The sequence below is a fragment of the Micropterus salmoides genome, unplaced genomic scaffold (genome assembly GCF_014851395.1).
Source record: "Micropterus salmoides isolate LMB-PRFRI ecotype aquatic unplaced genomic scaffold, ASM1485139v1 Ms_hic_scaffold_12, whole genome shotgun sequence".
NCBI lineage: Eukaryota > Metazoa > Chordata > Actinopteri > Centrarchiformes > Centrarchidae > Micropterus > Micropterus salmoides.
Window position 1 is genome coordinate 9,866,562 of NW_024040263.1, and position 15,531 is coordinate 9,882,092.

The window sequence follows — 15,531 nt, forward strand, 5'->3', positions numbered from 1 at the left end:
TTCGCCTTCAGAACTGCCTTAATTCTACGTGGCATTGATTCAACAAGGTGCTGAAAGCATTCTTTAGAAATGTTGGCCCATATTGATAGGATAGCATCTTGCAGTTGATGGAGATTTGTGGGATGCACATCCAGGGCACGAAGCTCCCGTTCCACCACATCCCAAAGATGCTCTATTGGGTTGAGATCTGGTGACTGTGGGGGCCATTTTAGTACAGTGAACTCATTGTCATGTTCAAGAAACCAGTTTGAAATGATTCGAGCTTTGTGACATGGTGCATTATCCTGCTGGAAGTAGCCATCAGAGGATGGGTACATGGTGGCCATAAAGGGATGGACATGGTCAGAAACAATGCTCAGTTAGGCCGTGGCATTTAAACGATGCCCAATTGGCACTAAGGGGCCTAAAGTGTGCCAAGAAAACATCCCCCACACCATTACACCACCACCAGCCTGCACAGTGGTAACAAGGCATGATGGATCCATGTTCTCATTCTGTTTACGCCAAATTCTGACTCTACCATCTGAATGTCTCAACAGAAATCGAGACTCATCAGACCAGGCAACATTTTTCCAGTCTTCAACTGTCCAATTTTGGTGAGCTCTTGCAAATTGTAGCCTCTTTTTCCTATTTGTAGTGGAGATGAGTGGTACCCGGTGGGGTCTTCTGCTGTTGTAGCCCATCCGCCTCAAGGTTGTGCGTGTTGTGGCTTCACAAATGCTTTGCTGCATACCTCGGTTGTAACGAGTGGTTATTTCAGTCAACGTTGCTCTTCTATCAGCTTGAATCAGTTGGCCCATTCTCCTGTGACCTCTAGCATCAACAAGGCATTTTCGCCCACAGGACTGGATGTTTTTCCCTTTTCACACCATTCTTTGTAAACCCTAGAAATGGTTGTGTGTGAAAATCCCAGTAACTGAGCAGATTGTGAAATACTCAGACCGGCCCGTCTGGCACCAACAACCATACCACGCTCAAAATTGCTTAAATGACCTTTCTTTCGCATTCTGACATTCAGTTTGGAGTTCAGGAGATTGTCTTGACCAGGACCACACCCCTAAATGCATTGAAGCAACTGCCATGTGATTGGTTGATTAGATAATTGCATTAATGAGAAATTGAACAGGTGTTCCTAATAATCCTTTAGGTGAGTATATGTCAATCATGTGTCTTATTCTGACAAAAAAAAAAGCCTCCTAAGCACCAATAGAAGGCATGTTTTGCTTACTAACACATTTTCTGTGATGTCTACACCACTGTTGAAGAATAAAATAAACAGCTAAAGAATTATGCTGTGAAAGACTTAATTTCATGTAAACAATGATTGCATTTAGCAAGACTGGCAACATACAATAAAAAAAAGTAAGCACTGCAAGTCAGAAAGGACTCCACATTTTGTTCATCAAAACCACCATGCATCATGGGAATTCTGAGGGATGGACTTACGCTGCTCCATATCACCTCGTTCGTCATGGTTGTGAAAGAAAGTTGTTAAAATTTGCTAATAAGGAAGTAGTACTCTAACGACTTTCTCTTTACCGCTACACTATTGGCTCACACAGGTTTTTGAGTAACATTTTTAAGTAATGTTTAAGATGAAATACACTTGCCTTTTCAACTGTCCTTTAGGGTTTTTTTGTTACAGTAGCTGAGCACGCAAATATAAAGTATGAGTGTACACAATACATACAGAGATAAATAATGCAAGTTGAAGAATTGGGGGAGCAAAGAAATTACTACTTAAGACACTTAACAGTGAGGTTGCTGTCAATGCAGCCATTTTTATCATAATGAAACAGGCACTTCACTCCTGGTTTCAATAGTAAACCACCTCAAGAATGACAGTTACCAACAAAAAACACTATATTCAAAGCAGACACATTTAACAAAACTTAAATCACAAGGTAACTTTTGTGTTCCAAAAAAATAGGAGACTTATTATCAAATTTGAAAAAACGTTCTTCACCGCCACGCATCATGGGAATTCTGAGGGAAGGGGTGATATAGAGCAGCCTAAATCCATCCCTCTAAATTCCCATGATGCATGGCGTTGAAGAAAGTTTTGTTAAAATTTGCTAATAAGTCTCCTATTTGTTTGAAATACAAATGTTATTTTGATTATGTTTTTGTTAAACATGTCTGCTTAGAAAATAGTGGTTGTTGGTAATTGTCATTCTTGTGGTTGTTTACTATTGAAACCAGGAGTGAAGTGCCTATTTCATTTGATAAGAACACTGTTAAATAGTAAAAGAAAAGGCAAAGACTTATGTTGAGAGAAACTTAAGATTATGTAAACAATGATTGTATTTAGAGAAACTAACAATGTAGCTTTTTGGAGGTAAGCACTGAAACCTAGTAAGGACTCCCCACTTTGTTAGTATGAAGTTGAAGGAAAAACGGCTGTGTAAATTCAGAAGCTATAATATATTAATATTAGTGTTGCGTCGTTAACAAAAGGTTTCGTTCATTTGACCTAATCTTGTATGTGACTCAGGAGGAACTGGTTGTCTCAGTGAGTAATGCGTTCATTTTCACGCATGCGTGAATAGTCTTGGACTCTTACGTTCACTCCCTACACAGCAGCTGCCTGGTCTCCGTCAGCACAGGCCACAGAATTGATTAGTTCACAACTCTCAACTGTGGTTCACCGCTCACATGGGTCCTCCTCGGAGTCTGTCTTCACTCAGCAGGCTGACTTACTGCCAGCACCGGGGAATGAGAGTCTGTTGTCAGGTAGCAGTCACTGGACTGACATATATCTAATATCTATTTTGATAATTTTGTGACATTTAATAAAGCATAACGTTATTACAGCGCAGTTTGTTGTGCCAAGTTATAGTTTTAACACAGCCGCACCGTAACTTTAGTCCTGCTAGTGTTTACAGCTAACAGCTGATGAGAGTTGTTCTGGGTCCACTTCAGAGCCCTGACAGAGTTATACCGGGAGCTGAATTACCACAGAGGTCGTCTCCTCTCCAAAACAAACGGACCGGCTCATTAAAACATTAAAACACAGCCACATCGCAGCGTTAGCGTTAACCCTGTGGTTTGTTTACAGCTAACAGCTGATGCGGGTCCACCAGAGAACACAACTTAACTTTTACTTTTTATTTATCGAGAGCCGTGCTGTTGTTTCACCGCTCCTCACTGGTGAACAACCCACAGTGTTTGAGATTATTAAATTTGTTAAATTTTAATAAGAGTGTGTTTTATTCATCTAGTGTGTCAAGCTTATTACTTCAATATATTCCCTGTAAATCTGATGTTAATATATAGATTTTACTCGTGGATAGGCGTTAGGCTGCTGTATGAATAAGCACTTTAGAGATATAGTGATAGTAATTATAAAGCCTATATATGGCTAGTCTGGTAGTATACTCAGGAAAGATTGTGAAAATGGATGGATTTAGCCGGAGTAGTGGCTTAATTGAATATTGACAACATATTTCTGTGGTTTTAGCAAAACACTACAGATCCTTTGCATAAGGAAACACTCTTGTAAAAACTATACACTTCTGTTTAAAACCCACACTGTTACCCTATGAAACACACGTTTGACATTACTATACTCTGTTTGCACGAGTTACACTCTGCTGTGATAAACCTAAAACACTTTTAGCACTTCTACTTCCCTATGATTAGAGTAGGCTACCATCAACAAAGTACAAATATAATGTACATTCACCAAACACTACACAAGACCAATGTTGCAGACTGAAGAAACTCATTTATTTCTCAATTTATAATACTGTAACAAAATGTCACTTTACGTATTGTACTGTAAGTTTACTGTTAAAAAAAACAAAAAACAAAACTAGACATTGTCTCTTCGCCTAGCTGGATCTGGCCAGAAAATTTCATTAACATCGCAGGCAATGTTGTCATTAGCAAGACACCTTGGAAAGAAATGTCTTGAATGACGAATCCATCCTCCATGGCTTGGATGAAGGGTACCTCAGCCTGGAGACGGAGATCATATAACTTCCACCTCCATGCCGAGAAAAACTCTTCTACAGGGTTGAGGAATGGAGAGTATGGAGGAAGATATAGGATGGTGAAATGTGGATGTTGCTGAAACCAGTTCTGAACCAGAGCAGAGCGGTGGAAAGACACATTGTCCCAGACAACAATATATTGCATATGATCGTTCGTAAGTAAGTATGAGTGCTGTGTTGTAAGGGCCCAAATGGGCATGGCGGTGGAGGACCCCGTTCTGTGTAATGGCTGCAGAGAGTGTTATATTACCCCCACGTTGCCCTGGGACATTGACTATAGCCCTATGGCCAATGATGTTTCTTCCCCTCCTTCGTGTTCTCGTCATTTTGAACCCAGCCTCATCTACGTAAATGAACTCATGCTGGATCTCCTCTCCATCCATTTGTAAAACTCTCTGAAGAACAATGTTAGGCAAAATTGTGTAGTTCAGTGTAGATCTAGTATACATATTACAGTAAAAGATTATGAGACATTATGCAAGATCACACTGCTAAAGTGAATACATACCTCTGCATAATCATGCCGCAGACGTTTCACCCTTTCGGAATTGTGCTCGAAAGGCACTCGATTAATTTGCTTCATTTGAATATGTTTTTTTTTTAGGATGCGTGCCAGTGTTGATGTTGAGACCTGATGGATATCGTTGAAACTGTTGTGGTTATTGACAATGTTAGCTTGGAGCTGATTGAGTGTTATAGCATTGTTTACCATCTCCCTCTCTTGTTGTTCTGTGAACATAGGCGGCCTTCCCCCTTGTCGTTCCTGACCCTCAATCCTATGTAGAAAAATAAAAATATACAATAGTACAGTAATTTCACTGGAAAAGGTAACTTTTCCAGTGAAGTGCTGGTAGTGCATAGAATACAGTACTGTAAGCAGTCACTGAAACAATACCTATTTTCCAGTCGAAATGTTCTTATCACACTTGCCACTGTGTATCGGCTTAGATTTGGCTGTACTCGCAGTACAGCCTCCCTCAGCGTCAGGCTGTGGTTGACAACGTGGTCAACCGGTGTTGCGTGGATCTCATTTGTCAGATTCGGTCCTCTTTGAGCACCTTCTTGTCTTCGTCTTCCTCTGTTGATTCCTCCTTCCTCCTTCTTCCTCCTTCTTCCTTCTTCCTCCTTCCTCCCTCCTCCTCCTTCCTCCTCCTCCTTCCTCCTCCTCCTCCTTCCTCCTCCTCTGACTCTTTCCATTGTGCTTGAAGAGCGATGAACTCACCTGCTGCTTTTTATAGTGCTTATACACCTGATTGGTGTGTCTACAATTAAGCAAACAAGTGTTTGCACACCTGATGACTGTGTTGAACCAATTGGTTGGACGGTGCGGTAATTTGACAGTCAGTGCTTTGGTATTGCAAGGAAGTGACTTCATGATAGAATTTTTGTGTGTAATGTATGTTAAGTGTGTTTAGTGTTTTGCAAATCACTGTGTGTAGAGTTTTGCAACAAGTGTGAGGTTGACAATGTGCTTATAGTTGTGCAAATATGGGCTGATGTTTTGCTTCTTGAGTGTAAGGTTTTGCTAATAGTGTACTACTTTTAATTTTAGTGTGTAAGCAATCCAAAAAAACTGTAATATTCTCAAACAAATCAATGTCTGGCGCATGAAGTGGTACTCTAAGGACTCTCTTTACCACTACACTATTGGATCCCACAGCCTTTTGAAGTATTGTTAAAGCACATTTGCATTAAAAAATTAAGCTTTTCAGCAGTCATTTGGGCAATTTGAGTTACAGCTTGAGCAGCTGAACACAAAAATATAAAGCATGGGGCTAATTAAAGAAAAAGATAATGTAAGTTAAAGGAACAAAGACAGTCAGATGTCCACTTCAAAATTGGCTGCCAGTTAGCTATCAATGCAGCCATTTTTATCAAATGAAACAGGCACTTCACTCCTGGTTTCAATAGTAAAAAGAATGACAATTACCAACAAAAAACATTATTTTCTAAGTAGACACATTTAACAAATAACAAAGTATTTGTTTTGTATTTCAAACAAATAGGAGACTTATTAGCAAATTTTAACAAAACTTTCTTCATTGCCATGCATCATGGGAGTCTAGGTCCACCCCCTAGGTTGGAATAGGAGTCCCATAGGAGCCCATTCATTTTAAAATGCATAAAAATATCAACCATAACAGATATCAGCTACACAGGTAATAGCACCCATGTCATGAAGAAGATATACAATTTGAAGTTGAAACCAAGTTTGTAGGACAAATGGCACAGGAGAAGATAGATGCTAAAAAATGGCAGAATAAATAATAATAAAGAGCAAAAAGAACAAAAGTGTGAGGGCTGCAGCTGTTATTGCTAATTAGCAATAACATAAGATGTGAATGCCCAAGTGTTAAATGTATGAAGTTTGTAAAATTTTCTTAAAATTGGCTTAATGTGGGCACCACCAATCCTTTACATAGAGGCTTACAGTAAAATCTTTTTCTGAACTTTTAATTTGAAACATTTTTTAACTCTGTCCTAGTGTCCTGGCTTACTTAAATATAAAGTTCAGTGCATATATTTGTTGTGGTATTTATCTTCTTCTGTCACTGTGCATTCACTTTGCACACACACACACATACACACACATATACAGCCTCATATTCCTGCTTTATTCTTAAAATTCTGGTTTTAATCTCAAATATCTGATTTTTTATTCCTAGATTAATCTCAAAATTAAATTAATTTAAGTACAATAAGGTTGCCATTTTATGTCTGATAGAGCTACGGGAACGTAATGATAATTATTACACTAAAAGTGTCACTGTTTAACTTGGAATTTGAATTGGATCATGCATCTGAAAAGCATTTGTGAATTAAATTCCCCAATAGGGGTCACTTTAATAATTGTATTTGGATCTACATTTAAAATGTTAATGTTAATGCTAACTTAGGGAAAAGTCAGTATCCTACATTCATGTGATTTTGTAGGTGTCTCTGTATGTCTTTGCCAAATAAAGGCACTACAGTTGCTCTCTGCACTTGTCTACAGAGGCCAATGCTCATCTACATAAGTACCACCTATGCAAAGAAATTTAGTTAATTCTAACAAATTCTATTTGCAATTTGTAGATGCGCCTATATTTGTGCTGCCACTGGCTGTGCATCTGCACACGAACAGAGCACAGAGGCTCTCTCACCTTCACTTTCTGTCTGTTTGCAGGAGTTTCCTGTGTCCTGCCCCATCTCTCTTCGAAAGCTGGTGCTGATTGAGGTTGACAAAAAGCCTCTACCACTGTTCCCAGAAGACTCCTGGTTTCCCTGCAAGGTGAAAGTGAAGTCCCTGGAGGGAGACATCTACAACTTTCAATTTCATGATCCTATTTTTTTCTCAGCTCTAAGAATCTTTGATAGCAATCATCATCTTGACAAGTACAGTAGAGAGAAGAAGCTGAAGCTGATAGAGCGGCTGTATAGGTGACAGAAGTGCTATGTCTTCATGTGTAATATCCTGCACTTCTCAAAGAACCCAAATGATGTTGTTCAAGTTAGTAACACATAATCCTGTTTTGCTTTTCACTGATTTATAGGTAATTTAAATCTTAATATTATTACAAGATCATTTTAACTGGAAGAGTGTATAGTGTTTTATACTGTACCCATATAATAACTGAAAACTGCTGTCCTTCACCAGTCTGTTCTATTTTCTCCAGTTGGGATATTTATAAAAAGGGGCTACCTCACTGCATTAAGCAGACAACCCTCTTTCTCTGCCTTGTGAGGTCCCCTTATCCTTCACCAAGGCTAAATAGATTGCTTACACTGCAGCCACTGGGTGAGGTCCTCACATTTTATCAGACAGTAGTTTTACCAAATCCCAAAAGTTAGGAGTCTTTACAGAGCCAGCCCAAATAAATACACATCAGTATTAAGAACTGTCACAAAAAATATGGCTTTCTAAATAAAGGTTCTATTTTCTCCATCAAAATACTTTGATAACCTAAGCTGGCAGAGCTGAAACTGAAGGGACTGTCTGATGCTATTTGCAAAATCTTCTGCAACAAAACAATAGACATATCAGGTACTGTACATATCAGTACAACTCTGAGCACAAGGCTCTAAAACACTGAGGAGCTTTTATAACTAACCTAATCATAAATGGCAATGCACTTTAATTCAAGAACATGTGATACTAGCTGGTACACAGGTTACGTCCTGCTTTCTTTTCAGAATATGTCCAGCAACACTGGAGAGACAATGTTTTTCTTGGCTACCAGTATCTAATTGGTGTCAGCAGCATCAGACGTTGTATAGCCCTGCCCAAGAACTTCCCTGTCACAGATGACATGGTGTTACTCTGTGGTGGGAGCTGCTTAACTGAAGAAATGTGGGTTTTTTGTTAAGTATACTACTTAATTAATTACTTAGGGTACTAAAGGACAGTACCCAACCCAGCCACAGCCTGTTCACCCTGCTGTCTTCTGGGAAGAGATATAGAAGTTTCAGCTGGCGCACCACCAGACTGCAGAGCAGCTTTTCCCCTGAGCTATCAGACTTTTAGCTCAAATTCATCACCAGCACTGCTCCATTGAATATAGTTTATTTCTGTCCACTATTTTTAAAATTGCTTATATATTAATTTATATTGTCTGCTACATAGACAAACTCTCTCAAACTCTGCAAACCCAATTTCACTTTATAACCAGTTAAATTGTGACAAAGAAATCTACCTACCTACCTAGTTAAATTAATGGATAAGGTGATGTTAAACTGCCTAACACCACCAATCACTTAATAATATAGCAGTTCTTTTGTGTGGATGGACAAAGGACCGCAGAACTGCAATGTTCCACAGATAACATTTTTGTGTCAAAGTATTTGATTTATTGATTGCTATTCAGATGTAAAGAGAATTTCAATAAATACCTCCTAAAATTTTAATCTGCCCAAATATCCAGGTCGGACCTCGATTCATTTTCTGGATAGCTGCTAGCAGCTGTAAAGCAGCAGCAAAAAAATGCTTCTGAAGTAAATTGCCTAACTGAGCTTTAAGATTAAATTTAAGGGGAAAGTCAGGGTTTAATTGGTTAAGAACTTTACTTACTGCAGTAACACAAAAATGTTATATTGCAAAGAGTTATTGGAGCAGTTAAAAGTCAATCCCTGCCAGCAGTTATCTTCAGAAAAGCTGATGTCGATACTGTAAAGTGTTACACTCGTGACTGGCCTGTTCCACTTCATTTCTCATCTTGCCAAAATGTGAAAATTATAATTGCTGTAAAACAGAAAGGAAATATACCCCTGCGCAACTACAAGTGGTTGAGTGTAGTGAAACTAAACGTCATCAATGGGAAGAAGCAATACTTGATGGCTGCTCTTGTCCTTTTTCACAAAGCCCCTGATTATAAGCCGATGCCAACTGCTTTTCAAATGAGATTGATTTACACATTTACACAATGCTTGTTGAACATTAATGTGATAGGACACATCCACTATGCATTTCAAGCAAGATAGTTTTAAGATTTACTACTAGATGAAGAAGGTTTAATTGAGTTTTTTTCCTACCTAACATTTTGTTTTAAATACACGATACTACTGGATGTCTAAATAACTGCCTGTTATTTAATAGGCCACAACACTATTGATCAGTTTTAACATGCAGTGAGTTTTATAGTGTTCCAATGTATGGATTTTAATATGTTTTGGTAGACAAGTTTTGTTTCACTTGCAAATATTTTTACTGGTATATATTTCTACTGTTATATGCAACTGATAAATGAACACCCTTTTCCCCATTATTGTAAAAATCATTGTATTAAGAAAAAATGTGGATTGTAATAGCAGTCAGATATTCATTATAATGGACTTGTTTGGGCCCATGGAAAATGTTTAAAGAACAGCTGAGTCAGCCAGCTAAGCACGGTGCCAGTCAGACAGCCTTTAGAATTTTAAAAAGCTTTCATGCCAAATTTTCCACACATCTTTAAGATGTATTCTTAGTCGAATACTGAACAGCGTGAAAGAGTTTCCAACAGCAGTTCATATAATAATCTGTGATCTTTATTGGTTTCACTTTTTGATTTGATTCTCCAAAAACTCAACACATTTGGGAAAATAGTTTAAAAAAAAGAAATACTGCCTGAAGAGGTGACACTAGTCTTTAAGCAGCCTTTTAAAAAAAAAAAAACAATATGCTGCAGTGTAATGATCATGTTTACTGAATCAGTCATCAACATGTAACTTTCCTTTCCTGCAGCTGAAGCAGACTCAGGCAGATGATAATATCATATTTTTTTCTATTTATTATCAGTACGACTTTTTGGCCAAGATTTTTGTGAGTAGTGCAGATTCAGTGAGCATCAACTCATCATTTACCCACTGCAAGCTCACCTGTAGGCTTTTTTTGCAGTGTCACTACTGCACAACATGCTCATGGTGCATCCACTGTACAAGGTGACTGTGAGGGACAATACTGAACTTACCTGACTTACTGAGTTTTGTAAAATGAATGAAACATAATGTTTAAGTGTGCACATATTTGCTAGTATTTCACACTGCTAAACGGTATAGAAGCATCTAGAGTTTTGACTTCATACCTCACCCTTGACTGGACTTGTTCTAATATCGAAGAGTGGAGATTTCACAGAGGTAAGACCAACACACTCAGCAGACCATTACCTAAACAATGTGCCTGTTACCTAGTTTGCTTCCAGTGGAGAGGGTGTGATCACAATCCTGAAACATATTACTTCTACTACAGGATTGATGGAATCAAGCTTTGGGATATCATCCACAGGGACTGTAGCACTGGGAATGCAATAATACAAAAATAATAAAAAATAGAATCAGCTTTACTGCCAGATATGTGTACACATACGAGGAATTTGACTTTGGATTGTACAATGCTAACAATATGTTTATACAATAATACAATAACACAATAGACAGTAATAAAATCAAACACAGGCTGCAGTACACATACATACACACTATAAACAAAAACAAAATTGACAGATGGAGACAATAGTGCAATGAGCAGAGTGCAAAGGATGCAGGAGTAAATTATTATTACCATTATTGTTATTATTATTATTATTATTATGTACATGTCGGAGGTGGATGAGATATACAGGTGCACATACACATACAAGCATACGTGTACACAGTGTGATGGAGCACAGTGCAAAGGATGCTGGAATAAATAAGTATTATGTACAGGTGTTATGTACTTGAGGTAGGTGGATTTAGTATACAGTATATGCAATATACAATATGAACAGTATGAACAGTTCTGAAATAGAGAATGATGAATAAATAATAAGTGGTAGAAAATTCTTTTTGGTGGCAGATCCAAACCAGACAGTGATGGATGTGCAGAGGACAGACTGGATGATAGCTGTGTAGAAGCGGATCAGCAGGACCTTAGGCAGGTTGAGCTTCCGGAGCTGGCGCAGGAAGTACATCCTCTGCTGGGCCTTCTTGATGATGGTGTCAGTGTTGGGCTCCCACTTTAGGTCCTGGGATATAGTGGATCCCAGAAACCTGAAGGATTCCACAGCAGACACAGGCTGGCTTCTCCTGTCCACGGTCATCTCCACAGTTTTGATAGTGTTAAGCTCTAGGTTGTTCTGACTGCACCATAGGGCCAGCTGATCAACCCCCGTCTGTAGGCCGACTCGTCACTGTCCCGGATGACTTAAAATAATACCAAATAAAAGCTGTACTTATATATTATAACATTTATTGCCAAATTAGCAGTCCAAGTGATTGTGTTTATGGATGAGCAAGAGAAAACAGGAAAGAAGAAAAAATATACCTAATAATAATGCTAAGGTCCCGATTAGTTAATTTTGGTCCCCTGTGTCAGGCACAACTAGAGCCAGAAAGTCTTTTCAGTGCCCAAGAAGTGATGTGTTTTACATATTAAGGAAACACACAAGTGAACTGAGCCAAGCTCTGTGGGGTGTTTTGAAATGTTGCAACTAGGCAGCTCTGCAGGAACGGGCTTCACTGCCTTAACCAAATTATGTTTGGAAAATCTAAGGGATAAGCAGCACAATAAACACGCTTTCATTGGAAAGAGGCAGCACAAAACAATGGTTTGATTGTTTTAGAAGCATAATAATACTCTAAACCCAACCCCCAACTAAGAGTAGAACCACTCTATTGTGGGGTCTTGGAGGTTGTTATCAAGGCTTCTGGCATGTTATCTCTCATGCTTTAATGTATTTCATGCTGATATGCTATATTGCAGCAGCCGGGAGCATCTCCGGGAGGAGATGCCAAGTCAAACTGTGTTGCCATTTTCATGTGCTATGCAACATGAGTATTCCTGAAGGATGTCAAAGTAATGATACAAAATTGTAGAAAGAGCAAAACAGTATGAAAGGACTGCGGTGTAGTGTCCTGCAACTACTTTTCAATTTGTCACAATGTTGTAGTTTAAAATACCTAATTTAATTGGAGTTGTACTTTTCTTTAAGGCTTATATAGGCTTAGTCATTAAAATGTTTTTATTATTCACTTTCCTTTTCAAATGGTATGGTTAATACATCATACTTTTTAATATTTTTAATCTGTGTCAATGACTTGTTCATCAATTAGAGTATGACTATGGTGGCTGGCACTCCCATCTCTCTGCAACTTCCTCCAACAACTACAAAGGGGACAGCAAGTGAGGTCATGATGCTCCAGACATTCCCTAACGTCAACAGATCAGGAATTGTCCATCATGTGGATTATTTTCAGTAAAATAAAAACATAACCTACATAAATTCTGATTATATCTTACTGGGACTGTATCTCTGCAATTTTTTTGAAATTACAATATTATTTAAACCGCATGTCAGAAAATAAATGCACCATATGTAATAATGTTGGTCAAGTTTTGTTCTTTATCTTTTAAGACAACGTTGCATTTTGTCAGGCATCTAAGTGAGGAGGTTACCTGCAAGCTGCTCAGAACCAGAAACCAGAGCCTGGAACTCCCATACACAAACATAGACCCATTTAAAATAGTCTGGCCAATTAAATATTACAGTGAATGAATGAGTTACCTCCTTCCTTAGTCAGACTATGGACAGTTTGCTGATTAAGCATCTCTTACCTCCCCCATAGGGTTGGTGTCCTTGCGAGGGAATTAGCCTAATTAGTCTTTTAACTTTCCTCTGATGACTTTTCATATTGCCATTATAGTGAGATTGTCTAAAGCTAATTTTAAACCTTCTCATGGCAATTTAGTAAATTTCAAACATTTGCATGCAAAACACAACTTGCTCAACATAACTCTGATATAAAATAAACCTTTGCTTTGCACAACACTGCTTTGTTAGCAGTGAGAAAATGTAACAATCCAAGCATTTTAGCAACAGTTCTGCTATTTCAGTCTAGTCGTTAGTGAAACATAAACATAACTGAGTTTGGCTCCAACTGATCGGTCTTGTATTGTGCTTGTGAAGATTTTGTCTCTTTTCTCTGGCTCTGATGGCATCAGATTCTGATTTTATGTCAATCATTTTTGTACTTAGGCCTGTACTATTGTAATTTTTTTTGGTTATTAAAGATTTTAAGGCAGCACAATGCTGCCACCACCTTTGTTTACCTGGTCTGGTCCGGCATCAGAGGCAGAGAACAGAACCACAGAGACAGGAATGTAATACAAAATACAATCTTTATTGGAAATACAAATTCATCTAAAAAAGGGACACCGCATGCAGAGAGCCCTCACAAAGGTCAACCCCTAATGGTCCCCAGAGCTGCCCTACCATCCTATGACACAACACTGCAAGGGAACCTTGTAGGTAGGTCACTACAAAATGCACCGCAACAGGCACACTCCCTTCAGCTTCAGGCCCCGGCTGCGGACACCCCGCTTGGATTGACGTGTTGGCGTAGACGGGTGTGCGGCCTCGTGCAGCTTCCATCCGTGAAGCACAGGTACAGGCACTTACTAGATCCCGATCCCTCTCTACCTAAAGGAGATGCGTGCCTCCCCTCCCCACACAGGAACAGACCCCCTGCCTGCTATCTTCACTGCCGGCAACACTAAAAGTTGCGAACAGCACCCTCCCACCGCGTGCCAAAACCCACAGCCATGGACCAAACGGTTCAATTTCTCTCTCAGACCCCTTTATCCCCATCTGATCCTCCCCACCCCCTAACACAGGTGAGAGTAATCAGTCATCACTACAAGAATCCTTCCATTCAAGTGCCAACGAGGCGATGGAGACTCTCCTCACATTCATTACACTATCATACAATTATGTGCGCTTTAAAGGGATACTAAGAGGTTGTAATCCAATACACTTTTTGTTAAATTCAGCAAATATATATACTCACAAGCTCTCTGTTTTGTGTGTACTCTGAACAGCAATAGTTAGTGCTCATGCACAGGCATTATGGTGGGGAGAGGGCAGTGGGAGAGAGAGTTCTATACACTGGGACACAATTAAGAAGGAGAGATGCCAAACGAGGTAAAGGTCTGATGAGTAGAGAAGAAAGTTCTATCTCACACAGGCTCTGCCCTCTACTGGACTCTATGGGTACTACCTCCTCCAATCACATGCACGCACTTACCCACTGAAATTTTATTGTGCACGTAGCCAATCAATAGGACGGCTGAGGAGAGCTGAGGGGGCCACACACCACACATCCACAATCCACTCCAGGTTGTGTTTCCAGTGTGGTGGTGCGTTTCCTCCAGTGCGTACATCAACAGACAGGGCGGAGTGCAATCCATGGCTCTGTTGGCGCTGGCAGGGAACCTATGGACGTGGGCATCAGAACACATGCTGTCTCTGAAAGCCCTTCACGTCCCAGGCTTGGAGAACGGGAGTGGCTGACCTCATGTCGAGGGCTGGCCCCCAACCAAGCGGGTGGAGACTGCACAACAATATGGTTCAGCAGATCTGAGCTAGAAGTTCTCAATTCAGCCACAGGACAGCCCACCCTTGGGGATGGACGTCTTACACACGCATTGCCAGAAGGGCTGCTGTTTGCGTTCCCCCCCACCCCATCTCATCCCTCCAGTTAGGTGAGGCGGGAATGGTCGTTCGTCATTCTGGTAGAAGTGACGCAACCTACAGTGAGGCTTCATATGCACAATGCTGGTGTTGGACCAGCTTCTCCAGGTTTTGCTTCTAAAAGGGGGGAGAGGCAGACTGGCTGGTCTATCCGCTGAGGTCGTACAGACCATCCAAGCGGCAGGCAGTCTCCACCACGTCTTGCTGTAATGCATGCTGTAAAGTGATTGGGCTTTCATGCATTGAAAGGGAGACGGATCTACCTAACTGTTCAGTGGGATCCGTTTTCTCTTTCCTGCAAGGTCTGATGGAGAAGGGGCTGTCGTGCTGCAGCTATCTCTCCTGTTAGCAGGACTTGCTGCTTGTGTTGGTGGCTCTAATATCTGCACCTTATGAGCCCCTGGAGCAGTCCTCATTGAAAATGCTATCTCTCGAACAGCCCTGCGCCTTGCTCTCACCTCTGCTAAGAAGGTGAGTGAGCTGTGTGCCTGTCAGTTCACCCCAGCTGCATGCTGGTTCTTGGTGTCCACAGTGCAGCCGGATTGAGACAACACACCTCCTTTGTTCTTAAG

The 15,531-nt window shown here is 40.0% G+C and overlaps 1 pseudogene; it reads left to right on the forward strand.

Moving 5' to 3' along the window:
* The first annotated feature begins 4,192 nt into the window (after positions 1 to 4,192).
* LOC119899041 lies at positions 4,193 to 14,779 on the forward strand (annotated as a pseudogene).
* Positions 14,780 to 15,531: the final 752 nt, after the last annotated feature.